The sequence below is a fragment of the Pan paniscus genome, chromosome 13 (genome assembly GCF_029289425.2).
Source record: "Pan paniscus chromosome 13, NHGRI_mPanPan1-v2.0_pri, whole genome shotgun sequence".
Taxonomy (NCBI): domain Eukaryota; kingdom Metazoa; phylum Chordata; class Mammalia; order Primates; family Hominidae; genus Pan; species Pan paniscus.
Genome location: NC_073262.2, coordinates 111,787,992 through 111,804,625, shown reverse-complemented (window position 1 = coordinate 111,804,625; position 16,634 = coordinate 111,787,992). Strand labels below are relative to the sequence as shown.

The following is a 16,634-nucleotide window of genomic DNA, read 5'->3' as shown; positions in this document are numbered from 1 at the left end:
GTAATTACTAAATACTTCCCTTGCAAAAAAACAAAGAGCCAAGTTTCCCATTTTACTTATGATAAACCAGATTATTTTCAGTTGTGAATATTGGGAACTGCATGAAAGAGATGATCAGATATGTCAGCAGGAAGGTATGAGCTGTACAAAGGCATTACAAAAAGACCCCAAAGAAAATAAGATGATAAAACAAGAGAAAAATAAGAAAACACAAAGCAATATAAGAAAATGCCAGATATTTATAGCCTTCATCTGAAATGTAACTTGTGTTCTACTTTCAGCATAAAACAAAACCAGAGAACATTTCTTGATGCATATCACAGATGAAGCTGGTACCAGCCACTTTAGGGGGAGACATTCATCCTAAGAAGGGAGAAATGTACAGTTAGCAACTTCCTGGGATTATATATGTCTCGATCTTCCTGCAGTTCTGTTACTAAAAGTGACATAAAGTAAATGATCCAATGTATTATGGAAATGACTTGTTTGTCACCACATTTAGAACAAACTACTCAAAGTCACAGGCACTGGGTCTGGGAGAGCAGAGGTGGATGGCCACGAACTCAGGTGAAGGATGTTTATCTTTGTGAGGCCAGAGAAGGGAAGCAGGGCTCTACAGCCTGGAAACTTCTGCACTAATGTATCTTCTAATAGTCAGCTCATGGTTTTTTGTTTAACTTCAGATCAATCCTGTGTCGGTTTTTTATTCTTTCTCTTTTTATGGCTGCTGTGGTGACTCCCTGAGGAAGTAGATGAAGCAGCCTTCTGAGGTTTCATTCCCTGCACAGATCCATCCAGATCCTCAGGGTCATCCTGGCTGGGCTCATTTTCCTGATTGTGGAAGTCTGGAGAATGTCACTTTCCATCCCACTTCTTGGCTCCCTCTTTCCTTCCTTCCTTCCTTCCTTTCTTTCTTTTTTTTGAAATTTCCACATTTATTTTTCTTTCATGTGCATAGAAAATGGCAGTGAAGTGTCCTATGAACGAGACAAGGAATGGGCATGGCACTGCAGTACCAGCCTGGACGTTGCGCTTCCAAAGTACACTATGCAGGGTGGAGACAAAGGGTGTCGCAGTTTGTTTTTAATCTCTCACAGTTCCTTAGGCTTCCCATTTGTTTTTGAAGTTGTCAGTTTCTTCAAATCTCTTTTCAAGTGACACACTGCATTACAAATGATGGCAGTTAACCAATGTGGCATTTCCATATTTACACCAACAAAAGAAATTTACAAGACATAATAGCATACAATCTTGACATTTAGTAATAGCAATAAAACATGGGCATCATTTTATTTTTTCTGTACAAACTATCAGAATATGACTTTATTTACATTAAACAATCACCTTTAATTTGATTTGATCTACACATCCCCATTTCATTTCACCCATTTCTCAAACCTCTCATCACGTCACCCACACCTTCACCAGACTACAGAATCTACAAGTAATTAGATCTAACACCTAAATAGAGCTTAGAAAGTCCTCTCCCAAATGTTTCCTCACTTCCCTGATAATTCCTTAAAAAAGAAAAAAAATGCACTTCACTCTTTCCTTCCACATCACTTTCACATTTCAATCACCAAATCAGCAAGATGGACTTTTCACCTCAATACAAACAAGGTTAAAAAGAAAGAGTTCTTCTGTTGGGTGTCTTGATGCTGCAGCCATGAGTCTGGGGATCCTGGGTACTGTTCTGCTCTATAAGAAGGTCGTTTAATGGAATAAAAGTCTACATAATTTGTGGTCGATTTCAGTCCATACTTGTTGGCTAATCAGTAGAAGCTGGAAAGTGAACTCGGTCATCAAAATAAGGGTCTTCATAGCTATGAGGAGACTGAAAATACAATCTGTATGAATCAAAGTTATTTTGTTGGAGTCATCTTGACTATAATACAGCTGTTGATGCTGTAGCTGTCTATTTAGTTCTCTTACTGGTGAGGAATATGAACTGATGTAAATTGGTGAAGGTTTGCTGGAGCCTGACTGAATGATGGGTGACATCTTTTGGTTGGTGGTAGACAAGGAAGGATGTGATTTGAATCAGTCTTGCTCCAATGTCGACACAGGTGTAATAAAATGGTTCTGATTACACCCATCCTTTTTATAAATGCTCCAGAGGTCCCGATATTGCCATAATGTATTCAAGACCTGGGCTGCTGCCTTCACTACTTTCAGAGATGATCTGTCGCCCCTGCCTTTGGTTATGTTCACTAGTTTCTCTATGCCTCCCGAGTTGGCCAGGGCTTTGGCGTTCTCCATGTTTTTGCTGGTGACCTCGTGCAGAGCACAGCAGATGGCTGCATGGACTCATTAGACAAGATACTGGGGCCATTGCCACAGGGAAGCTGGTTGACCAGGTCTTGCATGGCGTATTTGCCTATGAGCTCCTTGTTGCGAACATCTAGTGTCATCTTCCTCAAGGCAGTTGCCATGGAAGAAACAACTCTATCGTTATCCATTCTCAGAAGTTCCACAAGGATGGGGAGCCCCTTTTATTTTCAAACGGCTGCCTGGATATATCCTGAAAACTTACAGTTGCCAGCAGAGAGGTTCTGGAGAGATCCAGCAGAGCCTTCCAAGGTGGCTGGGTTGGAACTTTCTGCTAAAAGAGTCAGATATAGCTTCACCACCGATGGGTGCCACAGCATCTCAACCCCTTTGGGGGACTTCGACAGTCCTGGGATAGGACCGACTCCATCCCATTGATCTTCTTGTGGAGTCCTCTTTTTCTTTTTCTTCCCCCAGCAGGTTGGCTCAGAGTCTTCGCTGGGAAACTTTTTCTAGTAAGTCATCCCATTCGTTCAGTCCCAGTAACTGGGCCTGGGGCACCTCCAGCTCCAGCCAATAGGACAGGTTCCTCAGGGTGCACACGCAATTCTCCATCTTGCTGTCGTAATCGGATGTGTTCATACACGTGTAGATTACATGCAACAGCGAGTCCACCAGCCCCTCGCAGGACCGCATTTGCTTCCGAGCTTCTTACCCCACAGAGCTGAGGTTCCTCAGGCAACCTGTTGTACTACGCAGAACTAGTGAAGTCTGAAATTTAATTTTATGGCCATCATCAAAAGAAGAGTTATTCCATCCAGAATGTGGAACGATCACATTGTTTGTTAAGGTTGAGAGAACATCTCGAATAATTGTCATTTTTACAGCATCACGTGAGGATAAATTCCAAAGAACTCCTGTAACAAGCTCCCTTATTTCTGCATCAATATTGATTTTCTCAACAGTCACAACAAGGCAGATATCTCACTAACATCCTTCATTGTTATTTTATTTTCACCTGTAGACTTGCCGAAAAAGAGATTTCTAAAGGCATCACAAGCATTCTTCTGAACTTCCAAAACTGTGTGGCCCAAAAGGTCAACCAGATGCTTGATTCCCCGTAACCTACACACCTTCATCTTCACGTTGTTGTCGCCAAACCACAGGTACTGCAGGTAGGCTGCTGCATTTGCCTGAACAGATGGTAACTGGTGCTGAAGGATGTGAATGACCTCAGGCAACTCAGGATCATGCCAGGCAAACTCGCTGGGGTCCTTCTGAATGCTGTCTATTGATGGGGATCTTGTGGTGCCATCATTAGCCGGCACTGCGTGCTGAAGCCTGTTATAATTACACTCTTGCACTTGGTATTGTATGGGCCTGGAGGGCTCCGTATAGGTAGCTGTTGTATTCAGAGCATAATTATTTCTTTGGTATGTACGGGTACTTCATTGGCTGGACATCCTTTGTAGATTTCCAGTACCTACTGCTGGCTCCCTCTTTTAAATGAGCTAGTCCTGAACTCCTGCCAATGCACTTAATGCAGCTGCTGAGGTAACTGAGGATTTACTGAAGAGCCGCTTAGCTTCCTTAAACTTCTGGTTCCTTCTATCATTTTTGCTATAGGAGTTTTTTCGGTTGGTCAGATACCGATCCCAGTCAGGAGTAATATTGCCATACATCTGAGTGTCTTCCAGGTAGCTTCCCTCAAAAGCATAGATCTGTCACTCCAAGTTTGCCATTGTTTCCCATGAAGGCTATGCCCTTATGACTTACTCACCTCCTAAGGGCCACATCTCTTAATGCTTTCACATTGGCCACTGTATTTCAACACATGATTTTGGGGACACATTCAGACTATAGCATATCTATTCTTGCATTTCATGTATCACTCTTGAGACTGCACATTCCACCATGCCTATAACTTAAGTGAAGGTTGAAATATGATGGCTGGTGGACTAGCTCTCTGAGAAACGTGCAGAGGATAAATAATTACTCTATTTTTATCACTCTCTAGACCTAGGATCATTCTAAAATTGAATGGAAAATAGTTGAGTGACAGCTATATTCCCCTTTCTAAAGAATTCTAAACATGTTTGAAGATAACTGGTTAGAAAACAAGACTAGAATGAAAGTGGATGAAAGCATAACAGAGACATATAAAAACAATTAAAAGTTCTTAGAGAATTTATAACTAAGTCTTCAAAAGCAATTGCAACAAAAACAAAAATTGACAAGTGGGACCTTATTAAACTAAAAAGCTTCTGCACAGCAAAATAAACTACTGATAGAGTTAAACAGATACCCTTCAGAAGGAAAGAAAATATTCACAAACCGTGCATCTGACAAAGGTCTAATATCCATTATCTATAAGGAACTTAAACAATTCAACAAGCAGAAAACACATAACCACATTAAAAAGTGGGCAAATTACACGAACAGACACTTCTCAAAAGACAGCATAAAAGTGTCCAGCAAACATGAAAAAAGGTTTCACATCACTAGTATCAGAGAAATGCAAATCAAAACCACAGTGAGATACCATCTCACACCAGTCAGAATGGCTATTAATCAAAAGGCAAAAAATAACATACTGGCCAGGCTGTAGAGAAAAGGGGACACTTATACACTATTGATGGGAATATAAATTAGTTCAGCCACTGTGGAAAGCAGTTTGGAGATTTCTCAAAGAACTTAAAACAGAACTACCGTTTGACTCAGCAATCCCATTACTGGATATATAGCTAAATGAAAATAAATCATTCTCCCAAAAAGACACATGTACTTGTGTGTTCACTGCAGTACTATTCACAATAGCAGAAACAAGGAATCAACCCAGGTACCTATTAATGGTGGATTGGATAAAGAAAATATGGTACATATACACCATGGAATACTACACAGCTGTAAAAAAGAATGAAAGTGTGTCCTTTTCAGCCACATGGATGCAGCTGGAGGCTATTATCCAAAGTGAAATAAAGCAGAAACAGAAAATCACATACCTCCTGTTCTTACTTATAAGTGGGAGCTACACAGTGAGTACACATGACATAAAGATGAGAACAATAGACACTAGAGAATACTAGAGGGGAGGAGGGGGAGAAAAGGTTGAAAAACTACTTATTGGGTACTATAGTTACCACCTGGGTGATGGAATCATTCATATCCTGAGTCTCAGTGTCATGCAATATACCCATGTAACAAACCTGCACATGTACCCCCGGATCTAATATAAAAGCTGAAATTCAAAAAAAATTCTTTGAATAAGTGTTTTTTTTTAACCCACTTTCCCCTCTCTTTCTTTCTTCTACTTGTTTTACTTTTCCCAAAGACTTAAATGAGTTCTTGTCTTTCATAATGAAAAGTAATTTTTTCACCTTTTTATTATTTCAAAGTTAATAATTTTTTAAATGTATTTAAACGTAAAATTGAACGTTGTGTGATACTACTTATATTTGTTCAACTGAGGCCTCTATGCCTGAAATTCTGTGTGTGGGAAGAACACACTGTCAAAAGGGTGGAATAACGAATCAATGTGGGAAGGCTGAAAATTCTCTGAATCTATCAAAATGTCACAACCAAATTAGGTTTAATTAAAAGCTAAAAAAAAAAAAAAACCCAATGTTGAATCCCACAAAATTGTTTTAGAAGATTACTCTTTGCAATATTAGTACTCAGTATTTTAGCTTCTTTCTAATCCGCATTACAAACCTGAATTTCAACTATGATGGATGCTTGCCTTTTTGTGAGAATAGGATACTGGAAATATCTGGAATTTCATAACTAGAGATTTAGTATGTTATCCACCTCTGATGGGATGCTCTTGACTCAACTGGTCAATAAAAGTCAGAGAATGTTCTCTGGGTAAGATTGGGGGCACTTACAATATAGTAGCCTTGCCATCAATCCTTTTTTTTTCTCCTTCTGCCTCACTCTGTTCTCACATATTCTACAAAACAATAGGATGGATCAATGCAATGACCATAAGATCATTATTCACAATGCAGATTCCTCAATAGCAGGAAGCACACATCATCATATTTGTATCCCCTCAGCTTGCACCAATGAAGGAGTAAATAAAATGCTAAAAAAAATCCCAAGAAGAATATAAGTACTAAAAATACAAATAAGTATAATATTTAGCAATATCCCTCTTTACTTTTTCAATGGAACTGCATTTTAATAAGGTCCATAGTATCCTCATATGATTTGGGGAATATCTGATAAAACAACATTTGACACACTTTTGAAATGCCTCCTTCACTTGGCTTCTAAGATAATACTCTCTTCCTTCCCTCCTCCTCCCTCCATCTATTCTCAGTCTCCTCTGCTGTCATTCCCTCATCTCCCTGCCTCTATACATTGGAGAAGCCAAAGAAGTAAATCCAAGATTTCTTTTATTTTCTATTTAGTCTCACTTTCTTGATGCTATGACTCTAAATACTATCTACATGCTGATGACTGTCAAACTTATATTTCTAACGTGAGCTTCCCTCTTGAACTCTTGATTCTCAGAGGGAAAATTGACTGCTTAACATCTTCATTTAGATGTCTAACACACATCTTGAACCTACCATTTCCTAACCAGAACAGTCTTCACCTTTCAATACAGGGCAACAATGTTCTAGTTGCTAAGGCAAAAAACTTTGTCCTCCTTAATGTCACAATTTCTCTTTCTCCCTCCATTCAAACCCACAGCAAATTCTGTAGCATTACATACAAAATATATCTATCATGCATTCATTTCCTGTGTTTGTGCAGTAGACTTTTGACCTCACCACTTGGACCTTGCAACACTAATATCTTTTCTATAGATAGCAGCAGAGTAGTGCTGCTAAAATATGTTAATCGTGACAATTCTCAAATCAAAACTCTCTAGAGCTTTTCCATAGCATGCAGAATGTAAACCAAAGTCCTCATAGTGGTTGAATTTTCCTACTGATCTGGGCCCAGTCTTATCACTGATTTCCTACAACTTTCTTCTTTGCTCACTCCACTCCAACCATACTGGTCTCCTTTCTGTTGTTCTAGAATAATAGGTAAGCTTTTACCCAAGGCCTTTTTACTTGTTTCTTTGGCTAGAATCCCTCCCTTAAGTCTCCATTTAATTCACTATGTCTCTTTCATCAGGCATACTCAACATCCACCATCTCAAAGAAAATATCCCTAGACATCCTTAACTAAAAGTGCAACTCTTTCCCTTGCCCTAAACAACTAAAAAAGTTACTATCCCATTTTCCTTCTTTATTTTATCCGAAAGAATTTACCAACATCTAAAATACCATATGGTTTACTCACTAATCTTGTTTGTTGCATTTTCCCCACTACATCATAAGTTTCATGTCATATGGCTGTCCTAGGGTAAGGCCAGCAAGGCATCTAGGTTGCAAAATGTAAGGAGACAGTCACTCTCAGGTCATGCAAGTGCATTCATGCTTGTCACAGCCCTGCTTTCATAAAGGCAAAGATTTTAACTTATTTATTAACTGATACTTTCAAAATGCCCATCATAGCACCTGATATATAGTGAATGTTTACTAAATACTTACTAACTTAATGTATCTCAGATACTTAATAATAACTTTAGAAAACCCAGTATGTCCCAATTAGTATCTACTGATAAGTATTAGAATTTAATAAGAACTTAATCTGCAGTGACCCACTTTAGTTAAGTTCTTTCACATTAACGTGTCATAAAATGCCTGGTAAAATACAGACGTTCACCTTTTTCTGCAGAGCATATGTTTCAAGACCCCCAGTGGATGCCTGAAACCATGGATAGTACCTATATATACTATGTTTTTTTCTTATACATGCATACCTATGATAAAGTTTGATTTAAAAATTTGACACAGTAAGACATTAACAATAACTACTACTAAAATAGAACAATTATAACAATATACCTTAATAAAAGTTATAAAAATAAAAGTTTAATAAGTTATAAAAATAAAAGTTATTTGGTCTTTCTCTCTCTCAAAATACCTTTTTTTTTTTTTTTTTTTTTTTTTTTTCTGAGATGGGGTCTCGCCCTGTCACCCAGGCTGGAGTGCAATGGCGTGATCTCGACTCACTGCAACCTTCACCTCCTGGGTTCAAATGATTCTCCTGCCTCAACCTCCCCTCCCAAGTAGCTGAGATTACAGGTGCCCACCATCATGCCCAGCTAATCAAAATATCTTACTGTAATGCACTAACCTGTTTCCAGACTGTGGTTGACCCCAGGTAACTGAAACCACAGAAAGAAACTGTGAATAAGGAGGGGCTGCTGTATTAAAAACTTACCTATGGTTGGGCGCAGTGGCTCATGCCTGTAATCCCAGCACTTTGGGAGGCCAAGGTGGGCAGATCATGAGGTCAGGCGATGAAGACCACCCTGGCTAACAAAGTGAAACCCCGTCTCTACTAAAAATACAAAAAAATTAGCCGGGCATGGTGGCGGGCACCTGTAGTCCCAGCTACTCGGGAGGCTGAGGCAGGAGAATGGGGTGAACCCGGGAGGCGGAGCTTGCAGTGAGCGGAGATCACGCCACTGCACTCCAGCCTAGGTGACAGAGCAAGACTCCATCTCAAAACAAACAAATGAACAAAAAAAACTTACCTATGTAGGCATATGTTTACACTCAATTTAGAAATGGAGTTGATAACAAGTAATTCCTTACCCCCTAGATAGATACTTAAATCTCCCACATCCGAAGATTATACAACACATAACTGCATTGACCACAAGTAAAATTGAAGGTGTTTACATTTTGTTGAGACATAATATATGAGTAAAAAAGAATAATTTTCGCTAGTGTACTGAAAAAAACTAGGGTATGATATTACCAGAAGAGAAGTGCAGAATGTTTTTTAAGGACTTATCTAAACTGCAAAAATATAGATTTGCAGGGAAACTATGTGGACACAAGTTCTATTGCATCCTATTTACATATCTGGCATCCTACTCAGGATCTGGTTGTGGGAGAATTATCAGGGTAATCCCTCTGAAGAAAGGGGAAGGTATTGATTAACTGATGGAGCCTCTGAGGACCTGTGGCCTCAGAGTTTTTTTCTGTGACTAGTATGAACCCTCAACACTGAAAGGACACATGCTTCCCAGGTAAGAGAGAAATCTGTAAGAAATACAGGTATATCGATCAGGCGCGGTGGCTCACGCCTGTAATCTCAGCACTTTGGGAGACTGAGGCGGGCGGATCACCTGAGGTCAGGAATTCGAGACAAGCCTGCACAACATGGAGAAACCCCGTCTCCACTAAAAATACAAAATTAGCCGGGCGTGGTGGCACATGCCTGTCATCCCGGCTACTCAGAAGGCTGAGGCAGGAGCATCGAATCGCTTGAACCGGTGAGGCGGAGGTTGTGGTGAGCTGAGATCGCGCCATTGTACTCCAGCCTGGGCAGCAAGAGTGAGACTCCGTCTCAAAAAAAATAAAAAAATAAATAAATAAATTTAAAAAAAGGAAAAAAAGAAATGCAGGCATATCTGAGAGTTATTGCAGGTCCAGTTACACACCACATGGTAAAGCAAATATTGCAATAAAGTGAGTGGCATTTTTTTTTTTGTTTCTCAGTGCAAACGAAAGTTATGTTTGTACTATACTAACTAGTCTAAGTGTGCAATAGACTTACATCTGAAAAGAAATACATACCTTCATTTAAAAATACGTTATTGCTAAAAAATGCTAACAATCATCTGGCCTTCAGCAAGTCATAGTCTTTTTTGCTGATGAGAATTTTGCCTCAATGTCAATGCGTGCTGACTAATCAGGGTGGTGGTTGCTGAAGGTTGGGGTGGCTATGCCAATTTCTTAAAATAATACAGCAGTGAAATTTCCATTGTTCGACTCTTCCTTTCACAAACGGTTTCTCTGCAGCATGTAATGTTGTTTAATACCATTTTGCCCGCAGTAGAACTTCTTTTAGAATTGGAGTGAATCCTCTCAAACCCTGCCACTACTTTATCAACTGAATTTATGTAATATTCAAAATCCTTTTTTATCATTTCAACAATGCTCCTAGAATCTTCATCATGAGTAAATTCCATCTCAAAAAACCATTTTCTTTGCTCAGCCATAAGAAGTAACTCCACCCATTAAAGTTATATCATGAGGTTGCATCAATTCGGTCACATCTTCAGGCTCCATTTCTAATTCTAGTTCTCTTGCTATTTCCACCACATCTGCAGTGACTTCTTCTATTGAAACCCTGAATTCCTCAAAGTCATCCATGAGGGCTGGAATCAGCTTCTTCCAAATTCTTGATAATGTTGGTATTTTAACCTCCTCTCATGATCACACATATTCTTAAATGGCATCTAGAAATGGTAAATCTCTTTCAGAAGATTTTCAATTTAGTTTGTCTAGATACATCAGAGGAATCACTATCTATGGCAGCTATGGCATTGCAAAATGTATTTCTTAAATAACAAAACTTGAAAGCCAAAATTACTCCTTGATCCATCGGCTGCAGAATGCATGTGGCATTAGCAGGCATAAAAATAATATAGCTTTCTTTGTATATCTCTGAGATCAGGGCTCTTGGGTGATCAAGTGCATTGTCAATGAGCAGTAACCTTTTGAAAGAAATCTTTTGTTCTGAGCAGTAGGTCTCAAGAGTGGGCTTAAAATATTCAGTAAACCGTGCTGTAAATAGATGTGCTGCCATTCAGACTTTATTGTTCATTTAGAGGGCACAGGCAAACTAGATTTAGCACTGGCTTCATGTTAAAGTCACCAACGGCATTAGCTCTTAATAAGAGAGTCAGCCTGTCTTTTGAAGCTTTGAAGCCAGGCACTGACTTCTCCTCTTTAGCTATGAAAGTCCTAGATGGCATCTTCTTCCAATAAAAGGTTGTTTCATCTACACTGAAAATCTGTGATTTAGTATAGCCGCCTTCTTCAATGATCTTAGCTAGATCTTCTGCATAATTTGTTGTAGTTTCTACATCAGCACTTGCTTCTTCACTTTGAACTTTTATTTTATGGAAAAGACTAATTTCATTAAACCTAATGAACCAACCTCTGCTACCTTCCAACTTTTCTTATGCAGCTTCCTCACCTCTCGCAGCTTCATATAATTGAAGAGAATTAGGACCTTGGTCTAGATTAGGCTTTGGCTTAAGGGGATATTGTGGCTGGTTTGATCTTCTATCCAGGGTACTAAAACTTTCTCCATATCAGCAAGAAGACTGCATGGCTTTCTCATCACTTGTGTGTTCACTGGAGTAGCGCTTTTAATTTCCTTCCAGAACTTTTCTTTTGCATTTACAACTTGGCTGTTTGTTGCAAGAGGCCTAGTTTTAGACCTATCAGGGCTTTTGACAGGCCTTTGTCACTAATCTTAATCATTTCTAGCTTTTGATTTAAAGTAAGAGCTATGGGACTCTTGCTTTCACTTGAACACTTAGAGGCTATTGTGCAGTTATTCTTTGGCATAATTTCAATATTGTTGTGTCTCAGCAAATAGGGAGGCTTGAGCAAAGGGAGAGAGATGAGGCTGGTCACTGGAGCACTCAGAATGTGCACAATATTTCCTCAGTTAAGTTTGCCATTTTATATGGGTGCGCTTCATGGAATCTCATAAAAATTACAATAATATCAAAGATCACTTATCACAGATCACCGTAACTGACATAATTAATAATAATAATAATAAAGTTTGAAATATGAGATTATCAAAATGTGACACTGAGACATGAAGTGAGCACATGCTGTTGGAAAAATGGAGTCAGTACACTTGCTTCATGCAGGGTTGTCATGGACCTTCAATTTGTGAAAAAAACGTAGTATCTGTGAAGTTCAATAAGGCAAGAACCATAAAACGAGGTATGCCTGTGGATGGAATCCATGAAAACATTTTTGAATAAACTTGAGAAAAAGTCAGGAGAAGAAAATGCATCACAAGGAGAATTAACTGACAGGGAAGATATTTGACCAGTAGTTCCACATGAACTATTGGAGGAACTATTCTCTATAGTTCCACATGAAATATTGATCAAACAAAGCATCTATTAAAGCTCAACAAAAGTGTAGTGAAGTTCAAAGAAATGACTAGAAGATAACAAAAGAAATGAAAAGCAAACTGGATTATTTCTGTGGGGAGGGATAATGTAATGTAAAGTATTCCAGAGGCAAAACAATGTTACAAGCCATAGGGAAAATTATACTAGAGTGAAATTATAGTCAGGGTGGGAGTAGAAAGAATTGAGGAAATTTTGCAATCCAAACAGGTAAAGATCTAGTACCAAATATAAATGATAAACATTATACGTTTGAAAGATAAAGAGTATCCAGCATAAACCTAAGTAATTTTCCTTATGTGCATAACCAAAACATAAATAATAATTATCATAATATATATTGGAAGAAACCTTTCCCAAAATAATATGTGACTGTAGATGAAAAGAACTTTAGGTTTTGCAGTAAAAATATTGATACAAAATAATTAACACAAAGAAATAATCCTGTAAAGCTCATTAAAATTCAATAATGAAGAAAAAAATCTTAAAATATCCAGGTAGGAAAACATAGTGATGTACAAAGGAGAAAAAATTTCTCCAGTGAAAAACATATTGTAAGAAGATAGTGGAGCTATAAAAGATCTGAGTAACATGATGCCTTTATATACTCTTACCATAAAGGTGAAGGTGTACATTCTGAAACACCAATTCAGGAACACAGCACTCTTGAAATCCTACTTGATCATATCCAAATATTGAAGAAATAAATCAGAACAAATAACTCAGATATATTAGTTTTGTATTGCTGCTATAACAAATTACATAAACTTGGAGACTTAAAACAGCACAATTTTTAAAAAATCATCTAGTTTTGGAGTTCAGCGGTCCAAAACGAGTGTCACTGTAATAAAATCAGGGTACCAGTGGGACTTCTAGAGGGTCTAGGGAAAAATCAGTTTCCTTGCCTTTTCCAGACCCTAGAGATTGACAACATTCCTTGGCTCATGGCCACTTCTTACATTTTCAAATCCAACACGATAATATTTTCAAATCAGTCTCTGACTTTTACATTATTAGCTTCCTCTGTCGCATATAAAGATTTAAATTGGATCGACCCAGATAATCCAGGATAATCTTCCGATTGCAATATTCTTAACTTAATCACATCTGGGAAGTTCTGGAACATAATGTAACATATTCACAGGTTCTGGGGATTAGAATGTGAATATCTTCAGGAGTTATTCTGCCTATCACATCAGTTATAGGGAAACCATGGTAAAGGACTGGTGCAAATATTAAATCTGTATAAAAACAGAAATAAGACATATATTGTATAATTTCAGCAATAAATTAGAATATGCATATTATAAATAGAATAGAATGTACATATAAATTTTGAACATATAAAAATATAATTTTTTGATAAAATGAGTAATTAAAATATTTTTAAACAATTGAGAGATATACAATAACAATGTAAACAATAATTGTCTCTCAATGGTGGGATTTTGTGGCTTTTATTTATACTTTTCTTTATTTTCCCAATTTCTATAACAGATATGATATTTGAAATCAAAATAAATATATACTAAAATGAAATAAGTTATCTTCAAACACACATACTTATATATACAAACATACATAAATCCATCATATAAGTACTAGTCCAGACATTTAAAACATCCCTACATTGTAGATATAAACAAAAAAAGAATAATGTAGAATTATAGTAGAATGATTTATATTCCTTTGGGTATTATAAAGACACATGCATGCATATGTTCATTGCAACACTATTCACAATAGTAAAGACATGGAATCAACCTAAATGCCCATCAATGATAGAATGGAAAAAGAAAATGTGGTACATGTACACCATGGAGTACTAGCCATAAAAAAGAACGAGATCATGTCTTTTGCAGGCACGTGGATGGAGCTGGAGGCCATTATCCTTAGCAAACTAATGCAGGAACACAAAACCAAATACGGCCTGTTCTCACTTATAAGTGGGAGCTAAATAATGAGAACACATGGACACAAAGAGGGGAACAACACACACTAGGACCTGTTGGAGAGTGGAGGGTGGGAGGAGGGAGAGGATCAGGAAAAACAACTAGTTGGGTACTAGGCTTAATACTGGGTAAGGAAATAATCTGTACAACAAACCCCTATGTCACAAGTTTAACTATGTGACAAACCTGCACATATAACCCTGAGCTTAAAATAAAAGTTAAAAAATAAATAAATGTCAATAAATTAAAATAAAAATATAAAATAAAATAAAAAAGAATAATGTAAAATTAAGTATTTTATGTAAAATTTAAACCAAAACATCAAACATTTTTTGTTTTTTTCTGATTTGATTTTTTAAACATCTCATTTTATTAAAATTATTTTATTAGTTTTAGTGAAGTTTGTATTAAAAGCAAAAGAAAGGGTAGAAATGGGGAAAGTATGACAAGTCAAATGACTCATGGAATAGAAAGAGATCAGAGAGTGCAAAGGGACATCTTTGCAGATAAGAAAATAAGAATAGATGACTCATGTAGTTTAATCATCCAATTCTCTTGCATCAGGATTCGGTAAAGTGGGTGATAAACAATTGTCATGAGTTGGGTATTTTTATTTAAAATTCATTGATGTATAGATAAGTCTCTATTAGACAGTCTATTTGAGATACAGGAGATGGTAGATGTATGTGTCAACTAGCCAATATCCTACTATCAATATGGTTCCATGAAGAACACATATTCTAACACAACTGACTCTAATGAACTATCACAATTCAAGTCTCTATTCAGTACCACAGTACCTTAACAAATAGCTACATTCCTTAGTTCACTTATCATTCACTAGGCACTGCTCAATAAACAAGTGAATTATCAACGACCAAAACAGAAGCTTCTGCCCTTCCTGTGTCCATGTGTTCTCATTGAATAACAAACCTGCACATTGTGCACATGTACCCTAAAACTTAAAGTATAATAATAATAATAATAATAAAAAGCTTCTGTCCTTATAGACCTAATTTGTACTGGGTAGGAAAGGCTACAAACAATAAACACAATAAGTACACAATGTAGAATATATTAGAAAGAGGGAATTGCTATGGGTTAAAGGAAAAGTAGGTTTGAGTAATGGTGACAAGGAGTGCTAGGGTGCGGGGGAGACTGGAAATAGATTGCAGTATGAAATGGGGTAGTCAGAAGGTGATATTTGAGCAGATTTGAAGGTTATATTATTGCTAGACAAGAAGCTGTCTGGAGACCATAGCAAGCCGAGGATACAGATACAGAAAAAGATTCAAAGTAAAAATTGCTTGGGAAGTGATGTCAGCAAGTTGGGAAACTGGGTGATCCCAACTCTCACCCCTAAACAAAAACAAGGATAAAATCAAATATTTGTGGAAAAGGATAGCTCTGGGAGAAGCCCTGAGGCAGTTAGGGGGCAGCAACAATCCACACGAGTGCAGAGACCAGGAATGGCTAATAGAAAGGGGTAGGAAGCATTTTTTCTGTGTTGCCCCATCCCCCGGATTAGCACGGTGCCACAAGGAATCCCCTTGGTCACTGGTTCTCTCATGGGGGAACAGGGAGAGTGGGTGGACCTCAGCAGCCATTGACACCAAGAATTCCAGTGGCCCTAGCTACCGTTGCAGAGGACTTCTGCGGTCTTCTCTGACGTGGACCCCAGCTGCTGCATCACTGACGCCACAGATGCCAAGTACCACCCCTTCCCACACTGGACTCAGAGCTGCTGGAGTTGCAGCCAAAGCCAGGCTGCACATGCCCATGCCTGAGAATAGGAACCTGACATAAAGCACATGCTTGTGCACAGTTCCTGGCACTTAATGGTGCCACCACATGCATGCTCAGGTGCCTACTGGACCAGGTCTGCACTACAGCTGTGCACATATGACCAAGGAACCAGACACCTGCTGAAGCTAAGCATATGCACCCATTGGACCACGTGCCCATTGTAGCTTTGCCCAGTGCCCACCAGACCTGATTATTATGTGCCTGCCACCTCCATGGCACATGCTCCAGCATGTTCAGTAGACTAGGCATTCACTGTAGCTGTATGTATATACACACACACCCACCAGACTTAACCTCTGTACCCCCGCCCCCAAGACAGTTCCCTCATATGCCTTTAGAACTTGTGTCCCTGTGCATTACTGAATACATATCTGGATGTAGAACAGCCACACACTTCACCCCACCTGCCCACAAAAGAAAGTTTTTTCCTACCAAGGCCACATTATAAACAAATTGTCAAAAGTCAAAGAGAGTTTTAAAAAATATTATTTTTATTATTAACATTATTTTTGACTAAGTTACAATTATATGCATGTATGGAGTAAAATATGAGGTTTTGATATATGTATACAATGTGGCATGGTTAA

At 38.1% G+C, this 16,634-nt stretch overlaps 1 pseudogene; it reads right to left on the bottom strand.

Annotated features, from left to right (window-relative positions):
* Positions 1-404: 404 nt before the first annotated feature.
* Positions 405-16,022, bottom strand: LOC103784162 (plakophilin-4-like; annotated as a pseudogene).
* Between the last annotated feature and the right edge of the window lie 612 nt (positions 16,023-16,634).